The sequence below is a fragment of the Pipistrellus kuhlii genome, unplaced genomic scaffold, assembly GCF_014108245.1.
Source record: "Pipistrellus kuhlii isolate mPipKuh1 unplaced genomic scaffold, mPipKuh1.p scaffold_m20_p_50, whole genome shotgun sequence".
Taxonomy (NCBI): Eukaryota; Metazoa; Chordata; class Mammalia; order Chiroptera; family Vespertilionidae; genus Pipistrellus; species Pipistrellus kuhlii.
The window spans coordinates 261033-276578 of NW_023425552.1; the positions used below are offsets into that span (position 1 = coordinate 261033).

Here is a 15546-nt window from a genome sequence, read left to right on the forward strand (position 1 = left end):
ATGCATGTAAGAGAGCCGTGCTCCTGGCGGCCCGGACGTTTTGCATGTTCCGCATGTCCCTTCCCTTGGCTTCCTGATTGGGGTTGGAGGCCCTCTTGGTCCCGTTCCAACGTCATAGCAGCCTTTCCCAGAAACGGCTAAGGCGGGGTTTTCTTTCCCAGGATCTGGGACGCCCCTGCTCCCCCCAACTAGAGCATCTCGGGGCCTCGGACCCGTCCTGTCACTTTGTAAGAGAGATAGAGACACCTGGGGGGCCCTGGCCGGTGTGGCTCAGTGGATAGAGCGTCCGCCTGCAGACTCAAGGGTCTCGGGTTCAATTCCGGGCAAGGGCACATACCTTGGTTGCAGGCACATCCCCAGTGGGAGGTGTGCAGGAGGCAGCTGGTCGATGTTTCTCTCTCATCGATGTTTCTTACTCCCTATCCCTCTCCCTTCCTCTCTGTGGAAAACTAATAAAATATATATTTAAAGCAAGCAAGAAAGATAGATAGATAGATCTGGGGATTGAACCCACAACCCCGGGCATGTGCCCTTGACCGGAATGGAACCCAGGACCCTTCAGTCCGCAGGCCGGCGCTCTATCCACTGAGCCACACCGGCCAGGGCTCCTCTTCGCTTTGTAACCCCAGCCCAGGGCTGCTGAGCTGGGTGCAGACTGATGAGCGAGGCTGAGGCTCGCCTCCGTCCATCCATCATCGGTTCAATCATCAGTCAGTAAGCCCGCCAGCCTCCCTCCTTCCACACAGCCTCCCAGGTCCCAGGCCCTTGTCATCATCGCCCGGCGCCCGGACGGTCAGAGGGAAGAGGAAACCTCTGCGGGAAGGTGACCCCTCGTCAGGGCTCGCTTCCTCCACGCGCTGAGCATTGAAAGGCAGGAGGAGCAAGAGGAGGAAAGACAGAGGGACCCCGGCCGGTGTGGCTCAGTGGATAGAGCGGAGGCCTGCAGACTGAAGTTTCCTCCCGGGTTTGATTCCTGTCAAGTGCATGTACCTTGGGGGCGTGCAGGAGGTAGCTGATCGATGATCTCTATCATCATCAATGTTTCTATCTCTCTCTATCCTCCCGTCCCTTCCTCTCTGAAATCAATAAAAATATATTTTTTAAAAAGTAAATAAATAGGTCAAAGGGATCTTGGGATCTCAGAGGGACGTCTTGGGAGTCATTCGGGCACCAGACCAGGGGCCACGTGTAGGCAGGGGTGTCCCGAGTCCCGGCCCCGGCCCCCAGGGGCACCCGGTGGTGACTGATGTCTGAAGGAGGTGGGAGGGGGGATGGATGGACGTCTAAAGCCAGGCCTGTTCTCAAACAGGTTCCCTCCGGGAACCCCGCGTGTCCTGTCACCGCCAGTTCCCCGCTAACTCAGGAACGTGCCCATCTGGGGTGACCACAAGCCTCGGAGTCCACGCGGAAAAGGGGCCGGCCCAGCCTGTGCCCCTCCTGGACCGAGGCCCAGCAGGCCAGGCTTCCCGGGAGCAGCCCGCCCATCCCAGGCCCGTGTCACCCCAGTTCCGCGCGTGCCCAGTGCCCCCCGCGTGGGCTGGGCCTTCCCCCCACCCACAGCGTCCCCATGGGGTTCACCCAGGGCCTGTGGCAGGCGGCAGGGGCCAGGGCAGGGGCGCTGACACGGACATGGAGCCCATGGCCTGGCCGCCAGCCCCCCGTGCCCCCACCCCCACCCCCCAGGAGGGAGGGAGCCCCCCGCCCGGGAGAGCAGCTCTCGGACGCGTCTCCCCTGGCACCGAGTTTCTTTTCTGTACTTTTCGGCATTAACTCGCCATTCTCAGCCTGCCCCCCTGCCCCCTCCCTCTCTCCCCCGGAAGGAGAGAAGGAGAAAAGGAGGGAGGGTGTGCATTGTGGCTGTGATTGGCACCTCCTGTGAATGGGGAGGGTGGGGGGGTGTCCCCTGTGCCGGCTGCTCCCTTTCAAGCCCCCCTCTCCCTCCCCTTCTCTCCCCTGAGCCCCCCCTCCCCCCAGCCCCCCCTCCCCTGCTCCCCAGCGCTCCTCCTTCTCCCACCTCTTGTCTTTTTCTCCCTTTTGTATCTGTGCTTTCAGTCCCTTCCCTGGCGGCTGCTCTCACCCTCTCTCTCTCCTCCCCTCCCCCCACCTCCCTTTTCTTCCTTCTTCTATTCAGTTCCTTTTTCTTCTTCTTCTTCTTCTTCTTCTTCTTCTTCTTCTTGCCTCTTTTTTTTTTTTCCTCCCCACTTCTTTTTTCTTTTCCGTTTTGAATAGCGCTTCTGTGTTCCGCGGCCGGCGGGCGGGCGAGGAGAGAAGTTGGTTCATTTGAGGAAGGGAGAATGTGAATGTTTGCATTTTTTTCTCCGCGGCTCCCCGTGTGTGCAAAACCCGCCGCTGCGCAGGGCGCTGGCTGCCTCTGGGCCCCTCGCCGCTGTTGGTGAGAGAGAAGGGAACAGCCAGGCCGGTGTGGCTCAGTGGTGGGAGCATCAACTTGTAAAACCAGGAGGTCGGGGTTCGATTCCCGGTCAGGGCACACGCCCGGGGTGTGTGCTCGATCCCCCAGTGTGGGGCGTGCAGGAGGCAGCCGGCCCATGCTTCTCTCTCATCATTCATGTTTCTTTTTTTTTTTATTCTTTCTTAAAAATATATTTTGTTGATTTTTTTTTTTACAGCGAGGAAGGGAGAGGGATAGACAGTATGAGAGAGAAACATCGATCAGCCGCCTCCTGCACACTCCCCACTGGGGATGTGCCCACAACCAAGGTCCATGCCCTTGAACCGGAATCGAACCCGGGACCCTTCAGTCCGCTCTGTCCACGGAGCCACACCGGTCTCGGCAAGACATGTTTACGTTTAAAACATGGCGGCTCTCCAAAGAAATGCCAGTCGTTGTCCTGTGGATATCCGGCTCTGTGGACTAAGGAGTTTGCCGACCGCTGGCCTGGGTGATTGGAGAGGAGAGGGCCCCAGGCGTGGCTGGCTGGGCTGGTGGGAGCCATAACGGTGTCCGAGTTCGAATCGAGCGTGTCCCTAGCAGGTGGGAATGTGTCCTTAGGTGCCGACAGTACAGCACAGAGGGTGGAAGCCCCATGGGAACTAGGGGGTAGGGGGAATTCCCTGCCCCTCAGAGCACTGGGCACAGAGGGTGGGGGGACGGTACCCCCCGCCCAAGGAAAAGTGGGGGTGTCCCAAGCTCAGAGGGGCCGTGACCGAGCCAGACACCACAGGCGGACCGGAGGGAGGGAGGGAAGGGGGGGGGGCGGTCTGAAGCCCCATGAAGAGTAATCTAGCCAAAACCAGTGAATAGAGCGTGGGCCTGCGGACTGAAAGGTCCCGGGTTCGATTCCGGTCAAGGGCATGTGCCTTGGTTGAGGGCACATCCCCAGTGGGGGGTGTGCAGGAGGCGGCTGATAGATGATTCTCTCTCATCGATGTCTCTAACTCTCTATCTCTCTCTCTTCCTCTCTGTAAAAAAATCAATAATATATATATATTTTTATTTTTTTTATTTTTTTTATTTTTTTAAGAATAGTGTAGACGGGGTGGGGGCACCTGCTGAGCACCCACTGGGTGCCCATTTGGAGGCTGACACGCTCCTAAGAGGGCAGCCTGGGGCTCCGAAGGGCTGGGGAGGGGGGGTGCGTGGCTCTCTCTGGTCGGGGTGCCTGAGACAGGGGAGCTGGGGGTGAGGGCAGCAGGCGGTGTGCTTGGCTATGAGAGGCCGGATGGAGTCTATTTTGAAGAAGTGGCGTTAGAAGAAGTGAAGTTTAAGTTTAAAACGTGTGACTCTCCAAAGAAATTGCAATCGTTGTGCTGTTGATATTTGCCTCTGTGGACGAAGGAGTTTGCCCACCGCTGGGCTAGGTGATGGGAGAGAGGGCTCAGGCCTGGCTGGCTGGCTGGGCTGGCGGGAGCCTGGGGCGGGGGCTGTAAGCGGTGCCATAGGAGGTGCTGGGAGCAGGTGCCGCCTGGCAGAGGCCTCCTGGGCCGGGCAGGGAGGCCGCCCGGCTCTCCCCAGCCCCACCTGCTCCCTGGGCACCTGCTTGCTCAGTTGCTGGCAGATCTGGGCCTGGCTGCCTGGCTGGTTTTTCTGGTTTGGGCCAGAAGAACTGCTTACACCCCATTAAGTCACCCGCAGATGAAAGGGGGGGCCCCCTCTCTTAGGGAGAGGCTCCCTCCTGGATGGGGAACTGAGTCGTGTTTTCGGGGTCCTGGGCGGCAGAGGGCCGGACGTCAGGGGTCGGTCCCGCTTCGAGCGAGGCACGCTGTGTGGCCCCGGGCGGGCACGCTGCTGAATGCTGCCAGGCTCTGCTGGGAGCGCTTGGCATCATTCCACGAGGAAGGCTCTCGCCAGCTGCACTTGGCACCGGCCGCACGGAGGGAGGGAGGGAGGGAGGGAGGGAGGGGAACATGTCTCGCCGTGGCAAAGCAGCAGAGGTGGGATTCGAACTGGCAGCCTTCGGGGTCCAGCGTTCAGGCCCTCGACCAGCGCTTCTCGTCCCGTTTCTGTCTTTTTAAAAATTTATTTTTTTATATATATATTTTATTGATTTTTTTTTTACAGAAAGGAAGGGAGAGAGATAGAGAGCTAGAAACATCCATGAGAGAGAAACATCCATTAGCTGCCTCCTGCAAACCCCCTACTGGGGATGTGCCCGCAATCAAGGTATGTGCCCTTGTCCGGAATCGAACCTGGGCCCTTTCAGTCCACAGGCCGATGTTCTCTCCACTGAGCCACACCGGTTACGGCAAAATTTATTTTATTTAAAAAAAATTTTTTTTTTCCCCCCATTGATTTCAGAGAGGGAGGGAGAGAGAGGGCGTGATATCAATGATGTGAGAGGATCATGGATCGATCGGCTGCCTCCTGCACGCCCCACACTGAGGATCAAGCCCATAACCCGGACATGTGCCCTGACCGGGAACCGAACCGTGACCTCCTGGTTCCTAGGTTGACGCTCAGCCACGGAGCCAGGCCGGCTGGGCTCGTCCTGTTCCTTAAATTATTACTTTGAATCCTTGCAGACCAATATTTTATCGACCCTGCCTGGGCGCAGTGGAGTTGGCACAGGCTGGCACCGTCTTTGGATTGGCGATCGGGGGGACGGGCATGGCTGCGGGACAGCCTGGCAGGGAGGGAGCCTGCGGCCCGGTGCGGGGAAGGCTCTGTGAGCCGCAGGCTCCCTCCCTGCCAGGCTGTCTCTCTGGGTCCCAGAGGGTCTGTGCTTCCTCCTGCAGGCGGGCACCCAGAGGCGGGCCCTGGGTGCTCCTGGGCCGGGGCCCTGCCCGCCGGCCCTGGCCGCCACTGGGTGTGCGTGCCGCGGCCCTTCCCCCGCCTGGGCCCCGGCCCTCCCTCGTGTCCGTAGGATTGTTGGTGAGGGGGCTGAGGAGGCAGCACCACGTCGCTCCTGCTTGTGGCGGGTTGCAGTGTGAGTGTGAGTGTGTGTGTGTGATTGGGGTGTGTGTAATGTGTGTGGTGTGATGTGTGTGTGTGTGTGTGTGTAATGTGTGAGTGTGTGTGCGTGTGTGTGTAATGTGTGTGGTGTGATGTGTGTGTGTGTGTGTGTGTAATGTGTGTGTGTGTGTGTAATGTGTGAGTGTGTGTGTGTGAGTGTGTAATGTGTGTGGTGTGATGTGTGTGTGTGTGTGATTGGGTGTGTGTGATGTGAGTGTGTGTGTGTGTGTGTGTGTGGTGTGAGTGTGTGTGTGTGTGTGTAATGTGTGTGGTGTGATGTGTGTGTGTGTGGTGTGAGTGTGTGTGTGAGTGTGTGTGTGTGTGTGTGTGTGATGTGTGTATGGATGTGTTTGTGTGTGGTGGGATGTGTGTGGTGTGTATTGTGTATGGATGTGTGTGTGTGTTGATGTGTGTATGTGGTGTGATGTGTGTGGTGTGTATTGTGTATTGATGTGTATGTGTGTGGTGTGGTGTGTGTGGTGTGTATTGTGTATGGATGTGTATGTGTTGATGTGTGTGTGTGTGTGTGTATGTGTGTGTGTGGTGTGTGTGTGTGTGTGTGTGTGAGTGTGTGTGTGTGTGTGGATGTGTGTTGTGTGTGTGTGTTTGATGTGTGTATGTGGTGTGTATTGTGTATGGATGTGTGTATGTGGTGTGTATTGTGTATTGATGTGTATGTGTGTGGTGTGATTTGTGTGGTGTGTATTGTGTATGGATGTGTGTGTGTGGTGTGTGTTGTGTATGGATGTGTGTATGTGGTGTGTATTGTGTATGGATGTGTGTATGTGGTGTGATGTGTGTGGTGTGTATTGTGTATTGATGTGTATGTGTGTGGTGTGGTGTGTGTGGTGTGTATGTATTGATGTGTGTGTGTTGTGTCTGTATGTGGTGTGATGTGTGTGATATGTGGGGATGATGTGTGTGTGTGTGTGTGGTGTGTGTATGTGAGAGGTGTGTGGAGTGATGTGGATGTGATACGTGTGATGTGTAAGTATGTGTGAGTGTATGTGCCTGTGGTGTGATGTGTGTGGTGTGTATTGTGTATGGATGTGTGTGATATGTGGGTGTGATGTGTGTGCGCGCACTGTCAGCCCAGACGTCCCACCGGCTGTCCGCCCGCGGAGACCCGGGGAGGCCCAGTGAACGAGAGGCCCCCTGACGCCCCCTGGCAGCGGGCGGTGTGGTGGCTGCGAGATCACACGGTCGCCACGGCGGCTGCCGGGCCTGGGCTGCCGAGCGGGGCGAGGGCGCTGTGCCCAGGCCACGCTCCTCGCCGGCTGCCCCGGACTTCCTCTGCCCGCTGCTTTTCCGGGTCCCTGCCTCTCCTGTGTCTCCAGCCGGACAGGCCCCATCTCCTCCCCCTGCCTGGGGGCGGGCGGTTAGGGTTAGGGTTAGGGTTAGGGTTAGGGCAGGAAAGGAGCCCGCAACCAAAATACGTGCCCTTGACCGGCCTTCAGGCCTCAGGCCGGCGCTGTACCCACTGAGCCACACTGTCTAGGGCGAGAGTGAATTTTGAAGAATGGATGGGTCTCACCATCCTGATTGGAGGGAGAGGGGCTGGTGCACGGAGCAGCTGCTGTGTTTCACTTCACCAGGCAAGGGGGCCCTGGAGGGCCTTGGATGGGTGGGTGGGTGGCCCCTGGTCTGTGTGAACTCCTGTTGGGGCCTCACTGGGGAAGGAGTCCGGGCTGGCTCACCCACCCAGGTCCTGCCCTCTAGCTGGGGGGGGGCTCTGCCCAGGGTGCCCCCTCCCAGTGATCCCTGCCCCTCGAGGTGAGGTCAGAAGCAGGCAGGGGGGGCATTCTGGGATTTCCGAGTCGACCCTCGGAGATGCCCTGAGAGAAAGAAGGCTGGGACTGAACTACAGAAGCAGGGTTGCTAAAATGGGATCTCTTTTCCCTCCTTCCCTCTTTCCTTCCTTTTTTTATTTTATTTTTTTATTTTCTAAGCAAAAGATAAATAAATGTCGCCCCGAGATGACAAGAGAGCGTTGGAGGAGATGAAAAGGGAGTAAAAGGAAGCGAGAGACCAGCGGCAAAGGACAGAGGGGGCCTGGGGCCGTGGTGCCCTGTGATGAGGGGAGAGATGAAAGAGGGAAAGGATGGGGACACACAGGACCGAGCAGCAGAGCGGAGGATGGGGTTGCCACGGAAACGGGAGGAGGGGCGGGATGGAGGGAGAGGGAGAGGAAGACGGGATGGAGGAGGCTGAGCAGGAAGGGAAGCCATGAGCGGCGCCCGGGCCGGAATCGGGCCCGATGTGGGGAAACTGAGGTCCGCGCAGGAGGAATAGAGACACGACCCCACAGAGCTGGTGCCCGCCGGGGCCTGGCAGGGTGGAGGGAGGGAGGGAGGTGGGCCCAGCCGGGATCTGCTCCGCTGCCTGCAGGGCCCGCCTCTCTCCGAGCCTCAGTTTCCACGCCTGTAACTTAGAAGAGGCACTCCCGCCGAAACCGGTGTGGCTCAGTGGATAGAGCGTCGGCCTGCGGACTGAAGGGTCCCGGGTTCGATTCCGGTCAAGGGCACGAACCTTGGTTGCGGGCACATCCCCGGTGGGAGGCGTGCAAGAGGCAGCTGATCGATGATTCCCTCTCATCGATGTTTCTAGCTTTCTATCCCTCTCCCTTCCTCTCTGTACAAAATCAATAAGATATATTTTTAAAAAGAAGAAGAAAAGAGGTGCTCTGCAGTCCAGAGGGCCGCCTGGGAGCCTAGAAGTTGCGTGTGCTGGTCACAGGGCCGGTCAACGCAAGCCCGACGGATGCCCTGCTGCTCCTCTCTTCCCTGTGCTGCTTGCCGGAGTCCCGTGAACTTGGGAGCCCTCGTCCTGTTGGTTTTTCTTATTTTATTTATTTTTATTTTTAAAAATATATTTCTATTGATTTTCCACAGAGAGAAAGGGAGAGAGATAGAGAGCTAGACACGTCGATGAGAGAGAAACATCGACCAGCTTTCCTCCTGCACACCCCCTAGCGGAGATGGGCCCGCAACCAAGGTCCATGCCCTTGACCGGAATCGAACCCGGGACCTTTCAGTCCGCAGGCCGACGCTCTGTCCACTGAGCCACACCGGTTTCGGCCTGTTGGTTTTTCCCTGTTGGAGCGAGCTGGTGACCTCTGGGCTCCGCGGAGTCAGCCTGCATGGAACAGGGATGGAGGCTTTTCGCTTGTGGGATGGGAGGAAAGAGGCAGGGAGGGAAGCGGGCGTGTCCCTGTCTGAGAAAAGAAGTGGCCGGCACCGCGAGCAGCAGGCTCCCCGGGGGGGCTGGCCCTGCCCTGGTGGCTCAGCAGATCTGTCCACGGAGAAAAGGGGAAGCTGAGGCAGAGAGAATCCTCTCAGAAAGGGATTCCCACACTTCCCCCCTGGCCGCCCCCTCCCGGCCCCGGTGACCTGCCCCGTCCCTTGCAGAAGTGAGACTGGGCAGCAGCAGCCTGAGGTTTGCACAAGCCTCCGGCTTTTGCTTTTGCTTCCTCTTCCTTTCTGGGGATGTGAGCGGAGTTTACCTTAAAAAAAAAAAAAAATGCAGCCGAAACCGGTGTGGCTCAGTGGGTAGAGCGTTGGCCCGAGAACCGAAGGGTCCCGGGTTCGATTCCGGTCGAGGGCGTGTACCTTGGTTGCAGGCACATCCCCAGTGGGGGGTGTGCAGGAGGCGGCTGGTCGATGTTTCTCTCTCATCATTAATGTTTTTATCTCTCTATCCCTCTCCCTCCCTCTCTGAAATCATTGAAGAACTATATATATATATATATTTAAAAAGACCCTAATGGGCTTGTCCAGGGTCAGCCAGCAGGACAGTCGTTCATTCACTTGAAAAGTGGGGGTGCCCTGAGAGTTCTGGGGCATGCCAGGGCAGGGGGGCTGGGGATTTCTGTTGGGCCTCAACCCTGAGACTCTGGTCCCTTCCCTGCCCAAGAAGGGGCCATGCTGAACCCCGAGAAAGGAGGAAAAAAGGGGCAGCCCTGGGCTCTGGTGTCCCCACACCGCCATTTCCTCCCCGCCCTCCTCCCCCTGCCCCCTCTGCCTTTGTTCCTTGGCCTCCACAGCCCCTTTCTCTCTCTTTCTCTCCCTCCCTCCCTCCCTCTATTCCGCCTCCCTTCTTCCTGAGGCCGCCCCCTCCCCCTTCCCTGTCTCTTCATTCTCTCCCTCTCTCTCTCTCTTCCCTCTCTCCCCTCGGCTGTGGCCTCCCTTCCCCCACTCCCTGTGCATGCGAGTCTTTAAACTATAATCAGGCAGCGATTCCGATTCCGTTTCCTCTATTTCCCTGCCTCTGTCGTTTCCTCTCTCTGCCCCCCCCCCCTCCCCAGGGGCCCTGGTGCCCGGGGAGGCAGCCCAACCACCTGCTGCGATCCGATGGGCACCCGCTCTCAGAGCCAAGGGCAGGCTGGTCTCCTCTCCTCCTCGCACCCTGTGCCCAGCTGTGCCCTGAGCCCCAAGCACCAGCCGTGAGGGGAGGCCTCGCCCCAGGAGGGAGGTATCACAAGGGCCCAGAACGGGAGGGTTGTGGCCTGTGAGCAGGAACCCGATTTTGGGGGAGGGGAGGGAGGGGGTTGGGGACCAAAAGGATGGCCAAGGAGCGGGGGAAAGAGGGGAAAGCTGCAGAGCCCCCAGCTTCCCGCCCGCCATTTCCATGTGCGACAGACAGAACACGCATGCGGGATGCAGGCAAATTAGATTCCCCCGGCCTTCTTTCTCCCGGCCTCTGTCTCAACAAACAGAGTCCTTCCTACATGCACACACACACACACACACACACACACGCATGCATGCACACACGCACGCACAGCCTGCTGGCTGCACCAGGGAGCAGAGCAGGATGGATGTGCATGCGGGCGGGCCCGCTGGCTTCTCCCCACCTGCAGGGGGCAGGGTGGCACCTGAGAGACCCGGGGCCGAGGCCGGGGGCCCTGACCTCCCAGGTTGCACAGCGATGGGGCCCACCCCGTGCAGAGCCCGCTCCGCCCACAGGGACAGGGCGCCCTGGGGGAGCATTCACAGGCCCCTGGTCCCCGGGCTGCGACATAGGGGCACCCCACCCTCACCCCCACCCATGCAGTGGGTCCACGATTCACCCAGAGGCCCTGCGCAGGCAATTCGTGCCCGGGAAGGGTGCCTAGGCCTGGCCGGCGATCGGGGCTGGATGGGGCCTTCCTTCGTGCTACCCCACCCCCCGGTGGTCAGGGCACCTCATAGCGAGCGGTCGAACTCCCTCCCGGACAGCGGAATTCCCGACGGGCCCATTTGCATATTAGCCTTTTATTATACAGGATGGCTCACCTGGGTGGACCCTCGGGAATGCAGAGCTAGCTCTTCTGCACCTGGGTCTCCCCCTCCCCGCTTCACGGACTTGGGCAGATCCCCTCAAGAGCGGGGGCCTTGGGCAGATCCCCTTACCACATGTGTCAAACACAAGGCCCGCGGGCCAAATCCGTCCCGCCAGGCCTTGCAATGTGGCCCGCACCGCGCTGTCATCACTGCACTCCGCTGCGTTTCCATCACAATGACAGTTTATGACTGTTCAGTAAACCATTCGGCCCGCGATTTAGGCTGGATTTTAGATTTTGGCCCCTTCTCTGATTGAGTTCGACACCCCTACCTTAGACCCAGGTTCAGGCTCCTCAGCCCCCAAATCACCGCCACCTGCCCGTTACCATAGCAACCAGGGGATACCTGGTGGTTGAATCTGGAGGGGGGGTGGGGGGGTTGCTCAGCTTGTGCCTGGGGTCCTCGTTAGGAGGGACCCCTCTCGTTCTTAGAAGGTCCCTAACAGGGACAGCCAAGTACACTGCTAGCCTCCCTGGAGGGTCAGTCCCAGACGTGGGTCTCGGCCCACGGGCAGTTGCTGGCTGGCTTTCTCACGGGCGTATCTAACGACAGAGCGACGTTAACGGTTTCTCTGCTCCTGTTACCTTGAGGTGGCTGCCAGGAGAGCGCCCGGAAGGCAAGTTCAGGGAAAGGGGCTGATTTTTACCCTGATTTCCTCAATTTGCCCAGAAGTCAGGCATCTCATAGAGACAGAATAAGGGACTTTAGTCCTTGGAGACGGAAGAGGGACCTTGGTGCATAGGGACAGGATAGGGACCTCCAGCCGAAACCGGTGTGGCTCAGTGGATAGAGCGTCGGCCTGCGGACTGAAGGGTCACGGGTTCGATTCCGGTCAAGGGCATGTGCCTTGGTTGCGGGCACATCCCCAGTGGAGGGGTGTGCAGGAGGCAGCTGATCGATGATTCTCTCTCATCGATGTTTCTAACTCTCTATCCCTCTCTCTTCCTCTCTGTAAAAAAAAATCAATAAAATATATATTTAAAAAAAAAAAAAGAATAGGAACCTCCATTCATTGAGAGGGAATGGACACCTCCATCCTTAGAGACGGAACAGAGACCCCAGTCCATGGAGATGAGGGAACGGAGGCTCCAGATGCAGTGGCATGCCCGGGCTCCAAAGGGCAGAGTCCGGATTTGAACTCAGATCTCAGGGCCGAGTCCCCAGCAGGGGATCTGCTGTGGAGGGTCAGTTCCTCCCTTCCCGCCCCCCTCCCCCCTCTTCCCCTCCTTCTGGCCTTGCCGTTGGGGAAGTCTAGAAAAAATGCTGAGATCTGGTCTGTCCGGACGCAGGCGTCTTCAAACTACGGCCCGCGGGCCACATGTGGCCCGCAGAGGAGTCTGATCCGGCCCGCCAGGTTTTTTGGGCAGTGAGCGCAGCCGAGGTGTTACAGTAGGAATTAGTAGTTCATATAGTCCGGCCCTCCAGCTCTCTGAGGGACCGTGATCTGGCCCCCACTTTAAAAAGTTTGAGGACCCCTGGTCCAGACCCACAGCAGACACGAAGGCTTGGGCAGCTGGGTCCGTCCGGGTGCAGCTGGGGCCAGGTCGGAGGGGCTGTGGTGGCACAGGGGTCTCCCCTGTGGACTCGGGAAGGACACCCCCTTCCCTCTCTCCCTCCCCGGCCTCATCGCCTGCAGCTCCAGGAGCAGGGACTTAGCAAATAGTATTTGTTGCACAAATGGACTAGTGGGTCCTCTGTTCTGGGGGTTGTCTGAAGAGTCGCCCAAACCTTTGCTGGACTCGGGGCTCCAGAATGGAGAAGTGGTCTTCCCAGCTCTGTGCTCTTCATCAGAAAAGGCTCCTTCCAGCCCTGGCCGGTGTGGCTCAGTGGATAGAGCGTCGGCCTGCGGACCCAAGGATCCGGGGTTTGATTCCGGTCAAGGGCATGGACCTCCGTTGCAGGCTCCTCCCTGGCCTGGGCCCTGGTTGGGGTTTGTGTAGGAGGCATCCAATCGATGTCTTTCTCTCACATCGATCTTCCTCTCTGTCTCTCTCTCTCCCACTCTCCCTAAAAATCAATGGAAAAATAGCCTCAGGTGAGGACTGATAAAAAAGCAAAAAAAGTAAAGGCTTCATCAAAAGGCAGACAGTAAGAGTGACAGTTGTTAGTTTTTCTTAAATGTTTTTATTGGTTTCGGAGAGGGAGAGGGAGAGAGAGAGAGAGAAACATCAATGATGAGAATCTTTGATCGGCTGCCTCCTGCACGCCCCCTATGGGGGATGGAGCCCGCAACCCGGGCATGTGCCCTGACCAGGATTCGAACCTCCTGTTTCATAGGTCGATGCTCAACCACTGAGCCATACAGGCCAGGCAAGCGGGATTCTTTATATCCGCTTAGGGCTTTGCCAAGAGCTGAGTACGGCCCTTCCTGGGTAGGATTTTCTTTTCTCTCTCTCTCTCTTGTAAAAAAAAATATATATATTTTTTATTGATTTTTTTACAGAGGAAGAGAGAGTTAGAAACATCAATGAGAGAGAATCATCGATCAGCTGCCTCTTGCACACTCCCTACCGGGGATGTGCCCACAACCAAGGTCCATGCCCTTGACCGGAATCGAACCTGGGACCCTTCAGCCCGCAGACCGACGCTCTATCACTGAGCCAAACTGGTTTCAGCCTGGGTAGGATTTTCATCCCCATCTTTAGATGGGGAAACTGAGGCACGGACGTGACTTTGAAACGACATTGCTCAGGCACTTGTAAGTGGCAGCTTAGACTTGAGGCCGGGCTCCCCGACTTTCCAACAAGGGGCTGCGCCCCGAGCCTGAGCTTAGCTCCCTCGGGCCCCGCTCCCACAAGAGAGTCCCATTTCACCCCTAATAGGCTCGTCTGTAGTGTCCATTTCAGGGAGGCTTGTTCCTGTCTGGGGCGTTTTATTTTTAGCCGCTGAATTCAGGAAGGGGAGGCTCGGCTGGCCTGTGGGGGGAGGGAGACACCCGCCCAGAGCCAGTTTCCTGAGGAAGGGCCTCTGATGGGCCCGGTGCCACCTCCCTGACCGCGGCCCTGGGCTGGGAGCGGGCGAGGCGGGCACCAGCCGCCCCGGGATTGTCTCTCTCCGTCCTCTGGCCTGCCTCCCGGGTGCCAGGCTGTGGGGGGTTAATTCGTGAGGATCCAGCTCAGGGCTCCAAGGAGGCCCTCCCCCATCTGGGCACTGCGTGCCCGCCACTGGAGAGGCTGGCAGAGGGCACTGGCCTGGCAGGGAGGGCAGGGAAACCCAGGAGCAGGTGCGATTGGAAAGAAGGCTGGGAGGAGGGGCCAGGGGCTCAGCAGGTTGGGGAGAAAGGCACCAAGAGGGAGGAGGGCCCCGACAACATGCAAAGGGTGGGGCCCGCCGAAACCGGTGTGGCTCAGTGGATAGAGCATTGGCTTCCGGACTGAGGGGTCCCAGGTTCGATTCCGGTCAGGGGCATGTGCCTTGGTTGCAGGCACATCCCTGGTGGGGGGGGTGCAGTAGGCAGCTGGTCGATGTTTCTCTCTCATCGATGTTTCTAGCTCTCTATCCTTCTCCCTTCCTCTCTGTAAAAAATCAATAAAATATATATTTTAAAAAAACAAACAAAGGGTGGGTCCTATGGGAAGGTAGGACATCCTGCACCTGCGGTTTGGTGGGCACATATGGCTTTTTTTTTGCTATATTTTTATTGATTGCAGAGAGGAAGGGAAAGGGAGAGAGAGAGAAACATCAATGATGAGAGAGAATCCTGGATTGGCTGCCTCTTGCATGCCCCCTACTGGGGATTGAGCTTACAACCTTGGGCATGTGCCCTTGACCAGGATCTAACCCGGGACCCTTCCGTCCACAGGCCGATGCTCTATCCACTGAGCCACACCATCTATGGCCACATTGATTTTTAAAAAAATGTATTTTATTGATTTTTTACAGAGAGGAAGGAAGAGGGAGAGAGTTAGAAACATCGATGAGATTGAGAAACACCCACCAGCTGCCTCCTGCACGCCCCCCACCGGGGATGTGCTTGCAACCAAGGCACATACATGTCCTTGACCAGAATCAAACCCGGGGCCTTGAGTCTGCAGGCCGACGCTCTATCCACTGAGCCACACTGGCCGGGGCCCCATTGATTTTTCTAAAAGAACCTATTAGCTGGGTGAGTGTGGCGGCAACGCTGGGGTTCGGTGCCTTCCTTTCGGAGGGATTCTTTATATCCTCGGAGGGTCTTTGCAGGGAGCCGAGCCCCTTCCCCTGAGTGACAACCCTTCACGGGCTTGTAGCTCAGCCTCTGCCGAGGGCTTCTTTCACCTCGGATCTTGCGTGGAATCCCAGTGTGCAAATCAGAAAGAGAAAAAAAAAAGCGATCATTTTTATCAGTGTGCATGTACAATAGATATTTAAATACATTTGATTGATTTTTTACAGAGAGGAAGAGAGAGGGATAGAGAGTTAAAAACATGGATGAGAGAGAAACTGATCAGCTGTCTCCTGCACCCTCCCCACTGGGGATGTGACTGCAACCAAGGTACATGCCCTTGACCAGAATCAAAACCGGGACCTTGCCAAAGCCGGTTTGGCTCAGTGGTAGAGCGTCGGTCTGCGGACTGAAAGGTCCCAGGTTCGATTCCGGTCAAGGGCATGTACCTTTGTTGCGGGCAAATCCCCGGTAGGGGGTGTGCAAGAGGCAGCTGGTCGATGTTTCTCTCTCATCGACGTTTCTAGCTCTCTATCCCTCTCCCTTTCTCTCTGTTAAAAATCAATAAAATATATTTAAAAAAATATTGAAAAACAGAAGAATCTCTAGTTTCTGCGAGTTTTGAGCGTGCTTCCTGCAGGGCCTGCAAAGCATCGTTTTTTGGAAAATCA

The 15546-nt window shown here is 57.4% G+C and overlaps 2 protein-coding genes across 4 annotated transcripts in view; one reads left to right on the forward strand and one right to left on the reverse strand.

Moving 5' to 3' along the window:
- ZNF710 (zinc finger protein 710) overlaps positions 1–15546 on the forward strand; it is a 52465-nt gene that overhangs the window by 27278 nt on the left and 9641 nt on the right. The gene's annotated exons all lie outside the window — the stretch shown is intronic.
- The window catches only part of IDH2 (isocitrate dehydrogenase (NADP(+)) 2), a 40891-nt gene continuing 30565 nt past the window's right edge, over positions 5221–15546 (reverse strand). The window contains exon 12 of the mRNA XM_045573489.1: positions 5221–5281. The gene's annotated coding sequence lies outside the window, so the exon portion shown is untranslated. The remainder of the gene's footprint in view (positions 5282–15546) is intronic.